The following is a 23517-nucleotide window of genomic DNA, read 5'->3' as shown; positions in this document are numbered from 1 at the left end:
CAGGCTACATCTTGGCAAGTTTTATAGACATAAAGCAATATAAACCTCTAGGATTAAACTCATAATGAAGGTATACATAAACCTACTAGGCCTCTTAGAAATAGGACTGATTGGTTATAATTTCTGAAATAATTGGATATAAAATTGTAATTCTCATATATTCATTTTTATTATTATTAACTCTGTGTGAATATGCAAGAATAATTCATTTATCACTGTTCAATTAAATTTAGTATGGCTATAATGTATGTGTGTTGAGTTTTTTTCCCCCCATAACTCAGTTTTCCATGCTGTGCAAAAATGGAACCACCCCAGTAGTGAAGAAAATGTAAAAAATTCACAATCTAATATCTAAAAAGTAAGTTACATATTCCAACTCATATGCTAATGGAAATAACATTAATATCAGCTTATTGTATATCTCTATAAGCTAAGTGCTGTGGTTTACAGTTTTATATTGCTCTTTACTTAGCACACCCACATTGTGAGTAGGCCCTGTTAAAATCCTCATTTTAGGAACTGGAGAGATGGCTCAGCCACAGAATCCTTGCTGCCCTTCAGAGGCTAGACTCAATTCCCTGTGCCCATACTGGGTGGCTCATACTTTCTATCACTCCACAGAAGGTTCTTCACCCTCTTCTGGGCTCCAAAAGTGTCAAGCACACACTTGGTACACAGACATTACCTACAGGCACTCAAGCATAAAATAAAAATTAATGTCTAAAAAAATCAAGCAGTTTACATAAAAGACTTCATGTTTGGTCATCATGGGATGGGGTAGGGATTGGTGTGATCCCCCCAGCTCCAGAGCCTATCCCTGATACCAATGTCATTACCTCAACCCTTTCTGAATACATGTTAACCTCTCTATTACCTACAGACTCAGCCATGTTTTGTCTTGTTTGTTTAATGATTGATGGTGTTAAATGGAACAGCATCGGAAATCTTGTTAACAGCAAGATATATTTAATCTATTACTTTTCCTTGATCTCGGAAGTCAGTCTGACATATAAGGAAATTAGATTAATCTGACATGATTCATTCTTTATAGAGTCTTGTTTATTACTCCCTGGTATGAGCTAGCTGGTGCTCATCTAGCTGTGGCCAATTGATTTTTGATGATAAACTTGATCTTGTTTTTTTCTCTCTTACATTAAAATTTCACAAATACATGCTAATATTTTTTGATCCCTCTTGTGTTTTGGAGGATGGATACAAATGTACGTAACTACAGTACACTACTTTACTAAGAATTCTTTTAATTTAGTTTTCTCTTTGTCTTTAATTTTAAGAATTATACACGTATTTGTTAAATTAATATCTTCTTCAAGAGACACTGATGGTAAATTGGGATCAATAGAGCAGAACACATAAAATGAAGATGCAGGTTCCCACCTATTTATTCATTAATATTCTGACTGAAATGAAACATTACCTTTCTTTTTAAAATATTGCTTTAATGATGCTTTGTAATAAAAGCAGATATATAGAAATATATCACAAATTTCATTTTTTAAATGTTTGCCTGACATTTGAATCTAGCATTTTTAATGCAAAGAAGCAAGGGTTTGAGGCTCACGTTTGAGATCCTAGGCTAACTGTATAAAGGCACCTGTAGCTGAGCATGACAAGCTAAGTTTGGTCCCTAGGATACATGTGGGGGAAGGAAGAACTGATCCCAGTAGGCTGTCCCGACCTCCATGAGCATGTGAGTTATATGCATGCATGCACACATGCACACACACACACACACACACACACACACACACACACACACACACACAGAGAGAGAGCTGTAATATTTCTAAGGTTCCCTTTCCCATTTGTTTCCCTGTGATAAACATATAAGACATTTGCTTTGGCTGTAAGATCTTATAATATTATTACTCAAAGTTAAAACTATTATTTAAAGATATAATGATCATATATCATATATAATCAAACAGTATTAAGAGGGTGTAAATAGCTTGGCAGAATTTGTAGCCTCGGTGCTTAAAATTTTATTAAATTCCATATGATGGGTCATATTTTTGTTTTTTTACCTTACAGATGAGAGTTGGGACTTAAACTTTGTTTCTAGGGCATGGGGGAAATAAGATGCTGAAATATTTCAATTATTTTAGATTTATCTTATTTTTAGTAATTCATGATTGTAGGAAGAACAGGTGACCTCAGATGACAGTTAACAATATCCAATCACATACAACCAAGTATGCAAAGCAGAAGGGAGCAATTCTGTTTTAGAAGCACACAACAGTGGTGTGGGTACAGAGCCAAAAGGATGGAGGGCTATCTGAAGTTCTTTCAATATCCACAGCCAAACGCTCAGAATATAATTTCCATTTTCTTTTAGGTAATTCCTTTCCTCTCTACTATGCAGGCTTCAGTCTGTTAGTCAGTACCCTTGAGAAACTCCCAACTTGGCAGCAGGTAAAAATCCCTAAATCAGGGAAATAACTTAAGCTGGTAGAGTTTGACACCATTTTATTTGGGCATGACACAGTTTTATTTGGGCATGACACAGTTTTATTTGCGCATTTAATATTCTTTATTGAGTTACTAAAAATTCTGTGTTTATTTAATTTTCTTACTGTATCTTATTACAATACTTCATCTTCCATTTTCAAAGAAACTGTCTTTTAATATGCTTTTTCATAGATTTATTTTTATTTTATGTGTATGAGGGCTTGGCTGCATGCATATATGTGCACTATGTGTGTGCAGTGCACCCAGAGGCCAGAAGATGGAATCAGAACCCCTGTACAGGAGTTATAGGTGATTCTGACCTATCATGCTGACCCTAGGAACTGATCTCAGCTCCTCTGAAAGAGCATCAACTGCTCCTAACCACGGAGTAATCTTTCCAGCTTCCTCCTGCTACCTTGAAGTCTTTAGGATCATATAGTTCTTTCAAATATCTTCTCATAGCTTGTTGTAAAAGATGGGATACTTACTCCTCCAGTTATTAATGGTTCTTAGCAGCTGTTTGCACTCCTTTGATTCTTATCCCTTGTAATAATCATTACACTTGGAAATTCACTTGCTAACTTAGCAGACTGCAACTTTCGAAGAGTCTGAAATATTCACTTAATTACATGAAGTTACAGCAGCAGGTAGAGGGATTCAGTAACAAATGCTCAGCTCCAAATTTTCAGAAGCCTTTCAAGCACTCAGCTGACTAGTCAGAGATCTTTCTTCCCATTTGTTGCTGGAGGCAGAATGTGCAGGATGGTCTCATTATATCTAAGGAAAGGATCCAGGCACACTGAAAACACACTAACAGAGTGGGTTTGTTATTATATTTAACTCCAAATATCATTAATCACTGAAGATAACATGACCATTTTCTTCTAGCAACAAAATCTTCATAAAGACCCAATATGAATAAAACTATATGTTGCTTAAATATTGTCTTGTTATTACTATAAAAGAAGCTTAGGATCATTAGGTATATTTATTTTTAAAGGATTTTTATTTATTTTTTATCTATTTTGTGTGTGTGTGTGTGTGTGTGTGTGTGTGTGTGTGTGTGTGTGTATGTTATATTGTGAAGGTACCATCAGAGATCAGAATCTGGCATCAGACCCCATGGTGCCGGAAAGGCTGACAGGTTGTGAGCTTCCAGATGTGTGTTCTGGGAACTGAACTTGGACCCTCTGAGAGAGCAGCCCTTACTCTTAACCTCTGAGTAATATCACCATCCCTATGCTTACTTTCTAATATCCAAAAGAAAATACTAGTGCTGTGTGTGTCTTTTGAAAAGGAACTGTAGACAATGGTATTAGATGATTTATTATGCTCCCCTTGCCTCTGGTAGCTATAATCTTTTTATTTAATTTGTTTCCTATATCTCAAGAAAATATTTTACTAATTATTTAATTTTGTATTTTCTCCTCAATGGAACAATTAAAATTGTAACACACTTTATGCCTTTTCCCCACTTGGATTCCCTAGTGTTAAATACATTTTTTAAGTTGTTAGGGGTATCAACCTATATGAGATCTAAGTAACTTTCCATTATAATTAATCATACTTTACCTTAATTATTTAGTAATTTCCAGGGTGGGGTTCAATAAAACTTGAATGTGGTAAACAATAAATATGTAAGTAAATAAGGTGATAGATATGCTATTGCTTGTGGCTTGGATCATAAACATTCTCAAATTTCCATTGTTAAAGGCTGGGTCACCAGTATTCTTGGGATGTGATGAAACCTTTAGCAGGCAGAGCTTTGAGGAAGAGTCATGACATTGGGGTCATGCTCTTTCAAGGGACACTGGAACTTCTGCCTTTTCTTCTCTCTTTGCTTCTTGGCTGTTATGAAGCAAACATCCTTCTCCACTTGTTTTTCTACTGCAGTGTGCTGTGATGCCATCCCCTCATGGCAGCATGGATATAGGACTTTAGATTGAAATCCTGAGAAGGTGAGAGAAACATGCCTTTTTCCAGTGAAGCTGCCTTGTCCTAACATGTTCTTTGCTTTGGTGCAAAGCTTGGTGGTGAATGGGTGATAGAAATATGAGTCAATAATGTGAAGGGGAAGGACTGAAGAGATAAGTTCAGTCACACAAGAGGAACTGAGTTTGATCCTCATAACGCAAGTAGAAAAGTGTGACATGGAGAAAGCTCATGCTTATAATCCCAGGACTGGTGAGTCAGAGTCAGGAGTCCCCATGGCTCTCTGGCCAGTTAGTCACCCATTCCTACTTGACAAGTTTCATGTCTCCAAAATTTTAAAAGGCATCTGCAACGGATGTTGTTTTCTGGCCTTCCAGTGCATGCACATCTCAAAAACATGCATCCATGCATTGACAGGTTTGTACATGCCCTACACCAATAAAAGTAAAGGAGAAACACAAACCATATCTAGAATTTATTAATATTTATTTAACAATGTTCCCAATATTTTTCTTACTGGACTAATACAAAGAAAATATTAATAGACATATGAACAGACAGGCAAAACATACTTTATTATTTTCTTATATTTTAGTTAAGTCTATTAATGTTTACATACACTTATTAGAGGAATGTGAACTTGATGTAAAACACAGATATATTGCTGAACTTCAGAGTGACAATTTTTTAGAGTGAATATTTATTTGAAAATTGCTCTAAAGTGAGGGATCCCAGGATGCTCCTAAGACTTGAGTCATGTTGTCTAGACTTTATACCAAAGTTTCCCATACTTTCAATTAACCTCAAAAAAATTGATGATTCCAATGTAGACTCTATCACAAAAGAACAGAAAATTGGCATTTCTATATTTTCTCTTACTTCCATTTCAACTCTCTGATTTTGAATTTTCTAATTTTTTATATGTTCTGGAATGATATTTTCCATATTATCTGGGCTTCCTGTTGTCATTGAAATGGCACTTCTTTCTGCAGATGTCTTTCCTCCATTATGTACTTCCTAGGATCAATCTGTGTTAATATGTTTATCACACAATAATTGCTCAACAATTATTTTGCCTTTTCTCTTTCCCACCCAGAATACAAAGCATTTTTCTCCGTTGTTCCTCAGATTTCTATTCTTTTGAGCTAACCTTTACTCTTCCAATGATTTCTTTGTATATTGATACTATAGTTTAGAAAGACCGTGGTTAGCATTTGTGTCTGTGGATATTCCTGATGAATCATTAGATTTCTTTCTTCCCTATGTCACAAATAAGATTTGCATGCACAGCAAAAGCACAAATCATTACTATTTATTTGTTGCTGATATAAAATGCATTCCAAAGGAAGGGGAGAGAAAATAAATGGAAATGATTTAAAAGCAAGTTCACTTGCAGCCAAGATACCAGGATGATGATTTTTTTCTGTAGTATAAGTGACTGATGGCTTTACTGGAAGACACAATCTAAATTGTCCCCATCTGTGAAAGGTCCGTATTAATATTATTAGTAAACATTTGGAATTTATTTGATGCTTGATAAGCTAAAGCATCATAAAAATAAAACACAGGCTGATCTTCATTTTAGAAATGAATAAAAGTAATAAAAAGAATGAAATATGGAAGATTCTAGGTGACATATTTTTGCATAGTTTAGAATAATTTCATCTTAGAGCAATGCTTTTGGAAGAAAAATTTCATCCATACAGAAATGGCACCTCTTTCAATAATTATTATGCCTCTCAATTCCAATTTTAGTAACACTGATAATAAAAACTAAAGAGCAACATATTTTTATTGCTTTTAACTCATTGGAGTACACAGACTTTTAATGATTATGATTTTAACAATTGTGATGCTGTTGGCTTTTGCAAGACTCAGAAAAGGCAAATGAGGGTTAGGGGTCAGAATTTTAATGATAAGAGTTGTAGGAAAGAAGTTAAAGGCCAAATAGGAATTCCCAGAATAATTTATGATGATCTAAGATTTTTAAAAATTTCTACAAAGTGATGTATAAACCTAGGAAAAGACAATAGCAAATTCACACTAAGAGAGATACAATTCTCATGTGTATGTGCACACACAGCTGTGGATAATCTCACACTTCACCTTAAAGTAGAAATTAAAGCATGTAATGACTGCTGAGAGAAAAAGAAATAATCTCTCTCTGTGATGAGCCTCATCACTGATTGTTGAATGCAGTGGCCAGCTTGAAACCCTAGAAACACAAACAATGAAAGTGGACTCAGCAAGTTGTATTTATGTATTTGTGCACCTATACATATATGAAACAATAATAAGCAAAAAAGGAGGCTGTCAATATGAGAGTAGGTGGCATGGGAAGGGTTGGAGGCACAAAGGCAGGTTTAACGTATTTCTTCAATTAAAATATGTTAAAACAAAATATCAATGCCATTATTTATTCTTCTCATGCTAACTACATCCATAGGGTACCAATGACAAATTAACTAAATCACAATGATTATTGTCTTAGTTAGGGTTACCACTGTATGATGAAACACCATAACCCAAAACAACATGAGGAGGAAAATATTTATTTAATTTATGATTCTACATTAATGGTCATCATTGAAGAAAGTCAGGAAGGAACTCAAGCAGGGCAGGAACTGACGCCAGAAGCTTATGCAGAGATCATGAAGGGTTGCTGCTTCCTGGCTTGCCCTTCATTGCTTGCTCAGTCTGCTTTCTTACAGCACCCAGGACCTCCTGCCCAGAGGTGGCCTAATCCACAATGTTCTGGGCCATCCCCATATCAATCACTAATTTCAAAAATTCCCTATGGACTTACCTACAGCATGATCTTATGGAGGCGTTTTCTCAACTGGGGCTCCCTCCTCTCAGATGACTCTATCTTGTATGAAGTTGACATGAAACTAGTCAGCAAAATTATTATATGATTACATGTTAAAGAATGTAAGATACTCTGTTACTCTTATTCATCTTCTTAATGACTGTTATTAAGACATTTTAATACTTCTGGTTCCTATAAGCATTTTTGGAGATATGCATTTCTACTTCTAGTCAATTTGAGTGCCCCTTGCTGAAATTCTTTGATGAAAATTATGTTATTATTGCTAGTCATAAAATGTCACTACTGTTTGATATTATATTTTGGACTTAACATTTATTGTCCATACATGGGGTTAAAAATCACATACATTTTAGAATAGTTTATTGCTAAATATAAATTTCGAACAAGATATTTAAGTATTAGATATTTAAAATTCTGAGTGTGAGTTTCTTGACTTTATTTTGAATGTCTGTTATTTTCACAACAAATAATTAATTTTCTGTCTCTTTAGAAGAAACCAATATAATGATATCAAATGTTAAAATTATGAGATATATGCCATGGTGTAAGGTGATTTTGTGCTGCAATTATTTACTTGTTTTTTAAATGTGTGTCTATATTAATGCATATGTTTCTGTCATGTGTGTACAGGTGTGTACAAATGAGGGCTTTGGATCTTTTGAATCTGGAACTTCAGTCTGTTGTGAGCCTTCACACACAGGGGCTTGGTCCCAAACTCAGGTTCTCTGGAAGAACAGCAACTATTTTAATCACTGAACAATCTCTCCAGACTATGGTTAAAATAATTTAAATACACATGCACACACACACCCATACATAAACATACATAAATGAAAATAAATCCTTATACAGTAATAATAATTATCTTCATTTTGGCACCATTTATCACAGAATGGGCTCCTCCTCCTCAGAAACACCAAAGCACAGTGGCCTTTATTCATTATATTCTGGCTATTTTCTCAGATGTCTGGCTTTCTGTCACTGGTCTTGATTTCAGTCTGCTAGAAAGAGGTCCTTTCTGTTTCCCTCTCTCCCATTGCTAGGTGAACACCGAAGCTAGCTGAATATATAGCTAATCCTGCTCTCAACGCTTAAATGAAGAGTAGATCAATTAATCAGGCCAGCTAGAAGCTGAAATATCTAACTCATACTTAAATAAGGCATGCTCTACCCATCCTTGACAAGCAAAGAAACACATTTAATTAATTAATGAAGTACAGAGAAAGGAACTAATTTATGTAGCTCTAGTGATCTCTCTTCAGTAATAGTTATAAAAATCATTTTCCATGTCATTTTACTGAGACTTCATCAAATATAAATCTCCAAAATGGAAGAACAAGCATAGAAATGCAATTCACAGAAGAACATTTTTTAGCACAGAGAATGAGTAAACAAGCCCGCTCATAATGCATCTTGTTTCTATTTATTTCCACTATCTTTCAAAATGCATACCATGAATTTTTGTTTTGGCTGTGTGTATGTGTCCCTGTATGTGTGTACACAGGTGCGTGTGTGTGTGTGTGTGTGTGTGTGTGTGTGTGTGTGTGTGTGTGTGTGCAGGCCCATATGGAGGACAACCTCAGTTGTCATTTCTTAGATTCTCCCCACTTGCTCTCTGAGAAAGGGTGTCTATTTGACTTGGAACTCAATAAGTAGCGTAGGCTACCTTACCAGAGAATTCCAGGGATCTGACCACCTCTGCTTCCTTAGTGTTGGCATTTCAAGTGTGTATAAGGCATGACAAAGCATGGAGACCAGGAGGTGGTTATGTTTCTGACATCTGCCCTCAGGCCTCTTTACATAGGATCATACTTTCCAGTTTAACTTGAGGGGGATTAAAGATGCTTTATTTCCTATGAGGAATGAAGTTCCCCTGACAATCATTCCCAACCAGAAGAGGGAACAAAAGCCAAGAATTTACTTGTGCTTCCATGGAAATCTTTGCTCCCCAAGAGCAAAGACATATTTCTGAGAAAACATCAAGAAGGCTGAAGTGGTATGAATCTAGCATATACATGCTCAGTATTTGTTTGCACACAGTTTGTAAACATAATGAGAAGTATGGGATTTGTTGCTTCTATAGGTGCACAATTTTCTGACTTTTGACAATTTTTGTATAGTTACATTCCTGTGGAGGTAGACTTGAGAGTTTTCAAGTGGTCATTGTTTTGATTACCCTGGAAAACTAAATAAAGGACCCATTTCTTTTTATAAGCCCAGGATGCTCAGGTGGAGAGCTGGAGCAGGAAAGGGATAAAAATGGAAAAAAAAAAAAAAACTCCTTCAATTAGAGGGACCAGAAATCAAGGCCTCTGATTATCAAGGTCAGGGAGAGAATGCCTGGACTAAGAATACAGCTTAGCCAATGAACAATACAGACCATGAGAGTCGAGTCCTTGATTGTAGGTCTCTCATGAATATAGCATTGCCTAGAGTCTAGGCCCTAGACTGTGCCCCAAGGCCAGTATGGGGAAGGGAGGAAGTGTTGCCTATGAGGTCTGTCAGGCAAAGGCTTGTAATTGCTGTGATCAGGTCTAGAAACCCATATTAGATCTTGGCCTGGAGTCAGACTACTCTGTTCCCTTTGTAAATGTAAAATTGGAAAACAACTCATCCTAATTAGAGAGAAAATTATATATTAGAGAAAGGTCCATGCAAATCTAAATTACAGAGTAGAAATACATGACCTCAGGAACAAATGGTCTTCTGTGGTACTGTGGCAAGAGCCAACTCGACAGTGGTGAGTCTGCATGATGATACACTTAATAGAAGCTACAAATACTGTTTTCAAGAAAGAGTTCACATTGTGAGAAAATAATGGCAAACTATGCAGAAACAAAGCACATACAGTACCTTAACCAGGTGTGGTAGCACTTACCTGCAATTCCAGCACTTGGGAGTTAGAGTCAGGAGCTCATGGCAAACTTCAGCTACCTACATATCCTGCCTGAAATAAACAAACAAACAAACAAACAAGCATAAGAGTACCATGTTCTACATAGGGTAAGAAACCAAGTCTTAGGTAAACCAGTATGTGAGTGTACAGGTACATGTGTGTATGTATGTAATCTTAAAACAAATAATATATTATAAAATATCTATTTGTGTTTAGTTTAAGTGTATGAGTACTTGTCTGCATGTATATAAGCATACCATGTGCATGCCTGATGCCCATGGAAGCCAGAAGCAGGTACTGGATCCCCTGAAGCTAGAATTACAGACTACTATGAACTACCAGGTGGGTTCTGGGGACTGTACTGGGGCTCACTGCAAGGGCATCAAGCACTCTAAGCCACTGAGCCTTATTTAAGTCTAAGAGTAGCTCCTGTGGACAACTGGATTATAAAAATATTCCATAACATGGTGAGGTTTGACAACACCCCATAATTAAATATCTTGAAATTATTAAAGGCACTGTTAAACAAAGAACAAGTTAAACAGATAACAGTCTGGAGGGCAGGCACAGGAGTTTCCACCTTTTGCTTCTATACAATGAAATTTACAGAGACACATGGGGACTTACTGGAAAGATGATCGTGTATTCACAGAAAAGTTATCTGGGAACTTGGAAGGTCCAAAGTGACATTGTGTGGTGGTTTACATAGTACCCACATCTGCCAGTTCCTATGATTGGTGCTTTTCTGAGCGTTACCCTTTGGTCTTCTGAGGGTCAAGTAGATGCAGCCCTTCCCTTCTTTCTCTGTCTTCTCCTTTAGTGTGTTAATTTTTTCTATTTCAGCCCTCATTTTTCTTTTATTCTCCCACCTCACTGCAGCTCTTGGGGGCTCTATGAAGCTCATTGGACCCTGCTATCCTATGAAATTTAAATTTGTTTCTTTGTAAGTCATCAGGTTTGATTTTAGATTGAAAAACATGTGTTTGGTAATAATTTAATCAGGTGAGTATCAACTATTTGATAGAATACACCAGTGATATGTGTAAGAAATGAGGGGAGAAAAACATTATTGAGGTGTGAAGTACTGTTATGCTATGAGTCCTATCCCCCACTTCCTCTGCTTCATGCACTGCTATGTTCTTTAGCCAAGTGTCCTAGTCAGTAAAGCTACAATAATGTGCCATAAGTTCTATGTCTGCAGAAAATAAATTGCTTTTTTAACGTTCAATGATTACCTTGTGGAGAAGTACCTCTTTGTAGCTCATGGATGGTGTCATTCTGTCCATGCTCACAGAGTGAAAAGGAAGACCTCAAACTCCTCATCGCCATTCAAGTGCACCCTTGCATCCTAATCATCTCCCCAAGACCTTGTGTGTGAATATCCTCATACTGAGTATTATGATTTCAGCATAGGTTTCATGGTACCAGATGTTAGGACTCTACACGGGGCAGTCCCAGATGTGCAGCCACTTGTTTTGCTACACACATTGAGAAGAGTATTTCACAGTGCAAATGTCACATGTACCATTTCGGCCATGATCAAAGACTGACAATCACGGAAGTGGAGACCATCTTTGTACTTTTTTTAATTTGCATCATCTTGACAACTCCAGTGCTTTCCCAACAGCACAATCATGTAGCTAGAGTTTTTCTGGTCCTGCCTTGCCCACAGTCAGGACAAATCTTTGTCACCCACCAGTCCCACAGCCGCTAAGACCCAACCAAGTAAACACAGAGACTTATATTGCTTATAAACTGTATGGCCGTGGCAGACTTCTTGCTAACTGTTCTTATAGCTTAAATTAATCCGTTTCTATAAATCTATACCTTGCCACGTGGCTCGTGGCTTACCGGTGTCTTCACTGCTTCTTGTCATGGCGGGCTGGTAGTGTCTCCCTTCCCTTTCCTGTTCCCCTAATTCTCCTCTCTGTTAGTCCCGCCTGTACTTCCTGCCTAGCCACTGGCAATCAGTGCTTTATTTATTGACCAATCAGAGTAATTTGACATACAGACCATCCCACAGCACAATCATTTCAGAATTTTCATTTTTTCTAAACATAGAGATTTGTTGTAGAGGATTAAACATCTCTTCACCTTGGTTTCACTTCTTTATTTTTTTCTTTTGTTTTATGTTTGAGAAGACTTTGCATGTGTCTAAGTACTATGTGAATGCAGAGCCTGAGAAAGACAGAAAAGTTGTCAGATCCCCCAAAACTGGAGTTACAGACAGTTGTGAACAGCCATGTTGGTGCAAAGTCCTCTGAAAAAGCAGCCAGTGCTCTTAGAACCATATCTCGAATTCCTCTACCCTTCTTAACCACTGGATCTGAGCTAGCTATTCAAACTTGTTTTTTCCTCCAGAAATTCAAAAAGTGAATTATTGCCATTTAGTAAAATAAGAGAAGCTGGTCTTTGAATGACAGAATATGCATATTTTTCCTTAAAAATCTCCAAATCTCGTGACTCCAATGCCATTGCTTCTATCTCTTTCCTGAATGTTGCTTCATCTACCTGGTATTTAGAGTAATATTAAAAAAAACATAGAAATTTCAGAAGTACTGCAAAGCTCAGCCTGTATTTATTATTCAAATTAATCAAGAGAAAGTATTTATAAATAAATACATTAAAAATCCATGTGCATAAACAGAAAAGCATGGACAAAGGGTACAAAGTTGGACATTTTAATTTCTTCTTTTTTTTTAAAGAAGCACCCAACTGCTTTTAACCTTACTTCTCAATTGTTTCATCACTCAGGTAGGTACATAATAATGGTGTTTTAATATTTTAATAGCTCTGTTTCCACATCTCATTTCCCTCAGGCACAGGAATAAATTGGCACTCACCTTCAAGGAATGTTGAAGGAAGCCTTTAAAGACAAAAAGGATAAAAGCAGATTGCAAAGCTACAGAGACAAATGAACGTAGTTGTAATGATTTTTGCAAAAGGAATGAAAGTTTCATATACAACTAAAACTTTAGCAGCCTGTTTGCTTTGACTTCTCCTTTATGTATCTTGAACCCAGTTGTCTTCTGTAGGCTGCTATTGGACATAGTTGGGATAACCCTCTAACATGGTAGATACAGCTCCTGCTCTGAGAGTCATACCTGACCTTGGATGGAGATCAATATAGCCAGAATCTTCCCATCTGTCTCCATTCCAAGCCAAGAGCAGAGTCTGCACCCACCAATGCTCCATGACTAGGTAGCTCTTGCCCTCTAAATTTGACCTCATCTTTTCTGCAAGTAAATTGCCAGCATTAGGTACCATGTTCTATTGTTCTCTGGCATTTGCTCTAGCTGAGCACATGGGAAGCAATGACAGGGTTGTGGAAGAGCATTAGGGAATAAAAAAGGGATGTTTCTCCTCTAGTCTCTTATTTCAGCAGTGTCTCTTTAGTGATCCCTCCCAGGTTCTGGTTTGTGTTCAGCACCGGTGGTTTCAGCACCTGTGAGGCACCTCCCCCAACACACACACACACACACACACACACACACACACACACACACACACCACTTGATACATGAAGATTAGATTCAACAGTAGCTTAAATAAAACCACGATCTTCATTCCTATCATATTTCAAAATTCAGAAACTGTGCCCATAGTATAGATAATATTTGGTAATTTGCCATAATTATACCCTAGAAATGAAGGCATTGGATAATACAGACTAGAGATATATAATTAAGGCAACTTATTTGCCTTTGATCCACATTTTTATATAAATTTCAGTGATTCTCTGTGTGATTCAGTATTTTTGTTTTCTCCCTTTTGAACATTCAGCGCATTTTATAATTTGAAAACTATTCAGGTGAATCTCCTGAGCTGTATTGAGTTGCTGTAGGTAATTTATTGACAATAGTTCAGCAATTGTATATGGTAGCAAAACAGGATGTGCAATGATAGTCTGACATGCTAAAAATAACTAACATTTGTTTATTATTTTGCCAAGAATTATCTTACATGACTGATAATGGAACTGTTAAACATGCTTTATTATAACTCTCATTTTACGGATGAGGAGAGCCGAGCTCAAGAAGCCTCTAATTTTTTTCAAAATCATTCAACTAAGAATAAGTCAGATAGATGCTAGAGAGAAATTCACAGAGCCTGGGACACCTTAAATGCAGGAATAAGCAGCTTAAAACACCAACTGTGGTCAGATACATCCAAGCCAGCAGAATGGGGCCAATACAAGGAATGGATGGGGAAAAAAGGTTGACAAAGGAGTACTTGCAAAGAATTTTGGTGGCCATGTTGCCAGGACTTAGTTTATCCATACTACTGTGTAATTTAAGAAAAGGAACTAGAAAAACCATGACACGGGATACATACTTAAGATTTCTTCACGGTAGACGTGGAATACATGCTTGGCTTTACATTATTTTCATAGTAGACAAGTGTGAAAGGGTGAGGATGGAACTCAAATTGTTTTCTGGTACTTTTATAGAGCAGAAAAGTGATTTTTGGTTACTATGCACATTCCCCAAATAGCCAAAGTGGGCTGAGGAGGTTACTGAATGGTAAAGAGCTTACTGCACAAATGTCAATTTGGAACCCAACTACTGAACAGGAAGAAAATAGTGTGATTTCAATTGGGCCAAATAATCTGAGTAGCTATTTCAGAACACGGCCCCAAATGATCTACGTATATGTGAAAAATACTTTACTCTAAATCAGGGAAATGCAATGTCAATGAAGTATCACCTCATATTTGCTTTATGACTATTATTAACAAAAAATGAAGATGGATGAGAATGGGAAGAAAACAGAATTCTTGGTAATTATAAAAATAATCTAGTAATTGCTCATAAAATTGCAAATGGAGCTAAAATAGGATCCAGCAATACTGTGACTAAATATTTACACACTAGAAATAAAGTCAGTATTCCAAAGAAATATGCAAATCCTTATATCTCTTGTAGCACTATTAACACTAACAAAATGTGGATATACTTAAGTGTCTATAAACAGAAGAATAAATAAAATATGGTACATATACTTTTAAATATTATTGAGTCTTAAAATGAGAGTGGGATTCTGTTACATGTGACAGCTTAAATCAATCAGGAATATACTATGCTAAATGAAATATTGAGTACAAAAAACAGAATACTGCTCATCTTAGATACATTCAATGGAGAGAGAGAGAGGGGGAACGATAGAGATATAGATAGATAGATAGATAGATAGATAGATAGATAGATAGATAGATAGATAGATAGGTAGTAGAGAATTCATAGAGGCAATAGGTAAAACTATGATGACCAATGGGCTGGGTAGGGAGGAAGGAAGTGAAGGCATTGTTGATCAAATGACATATTTCAGTTACAGAGGAGGTTCATGAGCTGTGTGTGACTAGACTTTCTTTAGACCACCAGCTACAGAATAATAACATGGAGAATTCTTATTAATTACAAAAGCTTAGCCTTAATTCAGGCTTGCTCTCAACTAGCTCTAAAATTGTAAATTAACCCATTGATATTAATCTACATTCTACCACATGGCTAGTTACTTCTGCTCAGTACCATGCATTCCCCTTCCTCTGTATCTGTGCTTGGCTGGTGAATCTTCCTTTCTCTAATTCCTTCCCAAAGTTCCTTTCTCTGTCTGGGAGTCCTGCTTATCCTCTCCTGCCTAGCTGTTGACTGTTCAGCTCTTTATTAAAGCACTCAGAAGATGCCTTGGTAAAGACACATCTTCACAGTGTACAAAAACACTATCCCAAAACAGGTGTGTTGTGAATACTATATTCTTGACAATTGTTAAGAGAATAGATTGTATTACAATTATTAAAACTAGTTATGTTTTAATTAGATTGAGTAACTTTATTATGTAAACATGTTTTATAACATGCACACAATAAATATATATACGAATTTTATTTGTCAATTATTTGGTTAAAATGAATGAAGGGCTGAGGGGTTGACTCCATCGGAAGAGTGCTAGCTGTACGAGCAAAAGGAACTTATTTAAATATGAAGAGTCATCATAAAAAAGCTGGGTGTAATGAAAAGCACTTGTAATATATGATAGTGTTTATTGGCTACTTGTCACAAACTTAGACATAACCTAATTAGAAGGGACCTTAGTTGAGGAACAGCTGTCATCAGATTGGCTGGCAGGCATGTCTGTAGACCATTTTGTTGCTTGCTATTTGATATGGAAGCACCCATCCCACAGTGAGAGATGCCATTCCTAGGCAGGTGGAGCTAGGCTACATAAGAAAGGTAGTTGAACACAAACCAGGGACCTAGTTAGTAAGTAGTGTTCCACTGTTGCTTCTACTTCACTCTTACCTTGAGTTTCTGTCTTGAATTTCTTAAATGATGGACTGTAGGCTATAATTTTTTTTTAAAAAGGCAAAAAACAAAACCCTTTCCTCCTCAAGTTGTTTTTGGCCTGTGTTTTATCATAGCAATAGAAAAAAACTGTAAATAGAATAAAAATAAATATAAATCCATAATTCCATCTCTATGGAGGTAGAGACAGATGCATCCTTAGGGTTCACTAGCCAAGCCAAGTCTATGCTGCTATCTTCAGCCCAATGAAACACCCTATCTTTAAAAAGGTGGCAGCTATTTTCATGATAAACACCACCTGAAGCTGACTTCTGGCAAGGGACAAACACATACATATCACATATGAATGAAAGAAAAAGAGACATGTAAGTATCTATTAGGACATATCATGTTTTATCACATTTCGTTTGAGAAGAAAAGTTGTCTGAGTCTATCTGAATATAATGAGATAAACAGATCAAGGAAATACAGTTATTGGCTTTACCATCACTTTCCAGCTCTGTAAGTTAAGCATGAGTGTGATTTTGTTGAACAGGTAACTGTGTTTGACATATAGTACAAGGAGAATTCTTATGTCTGTGTGTTCCTTTTTGATACAGATGTTACTTGTAGTAACTGGACTCTTAACTAAGGAAATTCAAGTGCCCTAGCAATCAATGGTGGTACATTTATTTAAGTACTCAGAAGGAGAGAAGGCAGATCTCTGAGTTTGAGGCCAGCCTGGTCTACAGGACAACCAGGGCTACATAGATAAACCCTTGGGGGAGGGGGGAATAAAAGGAAACAAGTGTTCCCTTACTGATAGGACTTTTGGTCTTGGAGAAAAAAAAAATGTATCATTAGTTTCTCTTTATTTAAAAGAGCATCATCCAGTACTGAACAAGATTCTCTCCCTGGCAACAAGCTTATGTTGCCATGTAACCAGAAGCAGTGGGAAATATTGAAGCTTTTCTTATAGAATGGTAGATTACTTTGATTCAATAATTCTGGCCTCACTCTGTTGTTGTTGTAGCTTATATGAATATGCAGAAATGCAGACATATTTGAAGTCCATGTATGATCTTCTTCTCTTGTCTCTCTGCAAATGTAGCATTTATCTTGCTGTTACATTTGTTTTTTATCTCAGTGAGAATCTGGATGAGGCAGGCAGCAGGAAAGATGCCTAAGTGAACCCTACTCTTGAAAGCAATGCCCTCCTCAGAGCTTCGGGTTTAGAATCCCCAGACACAGCAGAGAGGACCATTCGTCTACATAACAAGCACAGAGACCTTTGGAAATAAAACCTGGAAATCCTTGAATGTATTTAGGTACATGTTGATTTGCTTATTTGTACTAATAATCAAGTTAGTTCTAACATTTGAACCTGGATATATTCTAGTTAGTTGAATCAATAACATGTTGACAGAATACCAGCCATGGAGGCTTATGATAACCCATCTATTTTTCTTTTTAAGATTTATTTTTCAAAATGCTATTAATAACTTTTAACATTATTATTATTATCATTAGATTTCAATATATAATTCAATTCAATATTCAATATATTGAATATTTGCACCTGAATGGCTTAAGTAGTGATTTGTAAGTCAAGGTTTCACACTGTACCCTGGGCTCTGATCTCAAACACATGACAATTCTTCCTTAGCTCCCAAGTTCTGGGACTACAGTCATGAGACCTTCAGATGCTATAAAGAGGGTCTATTTTATAGTAAGATATAGAAGTTGAAAAGTAATTCTGTGCTGTATGCTTATGTGTAGTATGAAAAGTGGACATACTCCCAGGGTGTGGTAGCATGCTGGTCTGAAGATTTGAGACTCTACCTAACACACAGCTGAACCCACAATGAGGTTCTGGGAAGAGGGGTAGGAAGTTCTTAGGGATGTGTTATCATCATGCTGTGTATCAGTAGGAGGGAAATTTTCCCATTAGGAAGATCTTAGGGAGTAATCATAGTAATAACAGTGATGAATATCAGAATGAAGAGCTAGTCAGAATATCTAAAATCTTGCATTAGAATGTGAAGGGCAGTCAGGAATTGTCTAAATTCATTAAAGGAAGCATAGGATCTTTAAATTTGTACAGCTAGAAGAACATGCCTATCATACATTTAAGTTAGTGATGTGGAAGAAAAACATAATTAAACATACAAATATTTTAACTGTTTTGTGTACTTAAACAGTTATTTTAATATTCCAATACATTGAAATATATTTTTAAATAATTTCCTAAAAGTTAAAATGACAGACACGAGTCTGAGTTGTAGTTTCCAGAGAAGACTTGCTGACATTAAGCAGTTCTATTCTGTCATTTCAGTGCCTGAAAGTGTTCTGATCCATTGTTTCTTGATGATGCTCTGTATTCCCCATGATGAAGATTTATCTTTAAGGCCAACAGACTCTCATTATGTGAATATTAATGGCTATGTTGCCTTGTTAACTTATTTTTCACCAAGCTACCATTGGCTTTTAATAACCACTAACAGTGAAAACATATATATGCTACAGATATACAAAGTTTTCTGCGACCTTCACCCAGGGAATAAGAATGAGATGAACTGAAGACAACTGGTGGTTCATGGTGAGAAGCACTTCCTATGTACAGAGGAAGAAGGGCATGTTTTCTGCATCAGTTGAAGAACAAATTTTCCAACTAAAGTATGTTTAATGCTGGAGCAGATTCAAACATAGCCTGGAGGAGCAGAAAAGTAGGAGCACAAAGGTAACTATCCTAAGATTTAACAGTGCCTCTGTGATCCTCTCAGGCAGGAGATATTAGTGAAGCTGCCAATGATGTGTCTATGAGCCCAGTGATGTGCTTCTGTGGTAAAGAGAATTCATGGACTAGACTTCATGTAATGGGGAATGTTCTGTGAGTTTGTTGATAAGGCACTGGGCACAGTGAAGTCAAATCTGTTTCAAGCAAGAATGGATATTTCAGGAGGGAGAATAGTCTGATAGAATCAAACTCCAATCAGAAACCTGACTGGCTCTTGGGTTGTTGTGCCAGTTAAGAAAGAGCTGAGTTTTACTGCAGGTAGTGGGAACCCTCAGTTGTCCTGGGATTCAGGCCAGCCTTGGTGAGGGCACACCATGTTGAACTCAATATGTGGCTTCCAACCTTGTCAAAATGTGGCTTCATTTTTCATGGGTGCATTTAAACCAGCACTTGAGTAATTGGTGATAGAAACTAATTAATATGTACAAAGGTACAGTGTCATCATGTCCATTTGTAAAGTTTCTCATACAGTGACTTTGGTAGGTATTCAGTGGGATGAAAACATCCTCCTTCTCTTACTCTGAGATACCTCTGCATAGATCAAGCTTCCTCTACACAAAGACATATTTAAATCTATGTGTGTTAGCATTTGTTTAAATCCACTATGGAATAACCTCTGAAAAGTGGCTATTTATTTAAAATTTTTAGTTAACATCCTAGTTTTATTTCATTGTCTAGGATAAAATATACCAACAAAAAGTTGCTTATGTTAGGAAGGAGTTTATTGAAAATTGAAAATTGAAATTCCAGGTTGAAGTCTATCACTGGAGAGAAGCCAAGGAAGAAACTTGGTACAACTAGTCAAATCATATCCATTAGTCAAGAGCAGAGAGAAATTGATGCACACTTTCTTGTTTGTCTGTGCATATGTTGATTCCCCCATTCTTCTATAATTAAAGAGCCTCTGCCTAGAGAATGAGGCCATCCACCTCTGACTGGCTGTTCCTACATCATTAACATATGATAATCTCTCACAGGTGTGCCCACAGGCCAACTAGTTCTAGACATGATAATCTCTCACAGGTGTGCCCACAGGCCAACTAGTTCTAGACATGATAATTTCTCACAGGTGTGCCCACAGGCCAACTAGTTCTAGACAGTCTTTCATTGAGAGTCTCTTTTCTAGGTTGTGTCCACTTGACAAAGTTAATCATCAAACTCACCTTTTTACTGGTTTTTATCTTTTAATTATTTTTATATCTTACCTGCGATTTATCATTCTAGTAGAAAGGTCTTGTGAAAAACACTTGAATACAGATTTATGAGTACTTTCCTCAAAGGATCCCTACCTTCAAGGTAGGTCTATAAATTGATTTAAGACAAACAACTATCTGATTCTCCACTGTGATTATTCAAGTCACATTTTCTGTTACCAGACCTGAAGGTTTGGCTGTTCTATTGATAAAGCAATATATGTGCGGGTTTATTAGTTACTTTCCCTGTTACTGCGATAAAATGCCCCACCAAAGCAACTTAAGGAATGAAAGGTTTAGTATGGCTCACAGTTGCAGGTGATAGTCTATCACGATGGGTAAGGCATGGCAAAAGAAGCTTGAGGGAGAAGCTAGCCACACTGAATCCTTATCAGAAAGCAGAGAATGACAAATGCTCATACTCTGCTTACTGACTCATTCTTCTTCTGTCTGAATCCTGAGCCCATGGAATGGTGTCAACCACATTCAGAATGGTTCTTCCCACCTCATTCATCTAACCCAGAAAATCTCTCACACACATGCTCTAAAACTTGTTTCCATTGTGGTAGTAGATACTAAATCCCATCAAATTCCCAGAGATTAACCACCACGGGGGCCTACCCAAATCATTTGTGTCAAAAGAGTTCATGACCAGTTAGACCAGTTAGCTGCCACGAAGACATTTGGATTATTGTTGTATCCTTGATCCCCTTTCATGTAAGTGAGCTCAGTACATGAAAGGTAAAAACGTACAAATGACAAACGTGTCTCTGGTGATTAGGTTATATTATTCTATAGTCTCTGATACAAAGAGACGGTATTACAAAACTCATCCCAGCTGTATCTTGTGATCATACTTGACTTGTTGAAAATTCACATTTTGAAGTGCTTAGGAAGGAAGCTGTTGACCTCTGAATGTTGCTCACCACAATTTCAAATTGAGCTTGGCCAGAGCACAGCTCACAGAAACCAAAGTAAGGCTTTTATATCAAATTTCCTTCCAACATTCTTTCTACTGACAATTGAAGTTGAGCTGATTGCTAATAAAAATATTTAAAGGATCCAAATATTTTACTGAAGATCAAAGGGTTTGGAGCCCATGAGAAATTCATTGGTAACATATAACACATATTCACTGTGATCTATAGTATATAATAAATATTATATATATTATATATATATATATATACTTTTTCATTTGAATAGCTATTTGTCTCTATGTGATCCATTTTTCAGCTGCAAATTCGTCAAAAAGTAATCAGATTGCCATACATTTATGCTTAAATATTTTTATTTTTTACTATTCAGCTGAAGTTTATAAAATGCTAGTTTCTCAAATAGAATGGCCATGTTGTTTCCCCACCAGAGGGGTAATGTTATTGGTCTAAACTGTTATTGTTCACCATGAATGAGAAGCATGTTTACTAGCTCATTGTATTAAGAGTTCATTGTCCTAGAGGCTGGCTGTGATAAAGAGCACTTACTATTCTTACAGAGGACCCTGCGTCAGTTTTCAGCATCCACGTAGAATTCACAACTGTCTGTAATTCCAGTTCTGTGGAATCCAACAAACTCTTTGGGCCTCTAGGTATTGCATGCAAATATACACATATATACAGGCAGGCAAACATTCATACACATAAATAAAAATAAGTAAACCTTAACAATGATTATGCTAGTTAATGTCTCACATAATTTCTTCTGATCAGAGCTATGGGGTCCAACAGTATTCTAGATGATTTTATATATATATATATATATATATATATATATATATATATATATATTCATAAACATATATTTGAGTCCCAGCAATTAGAGGAGATTTGACAGCAAATCTCCATGTTCTGTGAAGGGGTTGTACTTAAGTAATCAACTACTCTTTGGTTATTTGGCATTTGGGGACTCTGTGTTACTGACATGTCCTATAGGAGGATTACCAAAAATTTAGATACACCTGGAATTCCAAATCAAAATAAATCAACCTCACCCATAAGATTACATTAAGTAACCACTTTCTTGTTAATAGTTGACTTTATTATTAATGGATAACATTTGGTATATAGTAGATCTATATGCATTGTGAAATAAATTTAGAGATTATATAAGTAACAATGCTGCACATTCTATAATACAAATATTATTTACAATGCTTATTATACAGAAACTTAGACAAATCAGTATTCTTTGATTAACCTGTTTTGTCTTTTCTGTCTTCAAAATACATACAGATTAAAAGATAAATACTTTTAAAGCTTCACCTTTTCATATGTCCAAAATCACACCAATTGTACAATGACCACTTAGTTTTTGATCCTTTAGTTAATTATTTTTTCCTGTTAAATGATTAGATAATTTCTGAAATGACTCTTGGTGTCTTGATTTTTGACATTGTATGTATTGCAATAGTTTATCTTCAGCAATGTGAAGAAAGCAAAATTCATGGCACTTACTGAATCTCCTGGAACATGTATACTCTGCTCTGTTTCAAAACTTTAAGCCTCAAGTCCTCAGACATCCAAGTGAGTGACCTGCCTCACTACAGGGAGAAAGTCAAAGGAAGACATTGCCGACCTCAAGCCTTTCAATAGTTATTCTGTCTGCTAGAGAAAGGATCCTTTGAGAACCAGCCTTTTGACTATACATTCAAAAAGCTTCACACACCACAGACATTTCTCCCTCCCCAACCTTTGTGACCAGAGAAAAGTACTATGCCCGTATCCACTAATAATACTTAACATGGACGACTGTGACTAAAGAGAAAGGGGCTGAGTATGCAGGCCACATCTTAATAGAGCTTAGATTAGCTGAGCTAAGTTTAGAATCCTTAACATACACCTGATGGTCTCAGTAAGTGTTAATAATTGCTTGTGTGACACTGGGTGGGTAGATAAAGCTTTAAGTCTTAACCATACTTGTGCAAATGTCAGATACTGTAAAAGCAGAAATGGTTATCGTCCAGGCCACAGCATGGGAAAACCCAGAGAACATCAGCACTGATACAAATATAATATTTGGTAAGAGATTCATTTTTGTCAACTGTGTGAACTATTTCACAAAAATGAAATAAAAATATACTGTGTTATGATATTACTGTTATCACACATGAATAACATTATATG

This window comes from Peromyscus leucopus, chromosome 3, assembly GCF_004664715.2.
Source record: "Peromyscus leucopus breed LL Stock chromosome 3, UCI_PerLeu_2.1, whole genome shotgun sequence".
Taxonomy (NCBI): Eukaryota; Metazoa; Chordata; class Mammalia; order Rodentia; family Cricetidae; genus Peromyscus; species Peromyscus leucopus.
The sequence above is the reverse complement of the archived record's forward strand: the minus strand, read 5'-3'. Positions refer to the sequence as shown.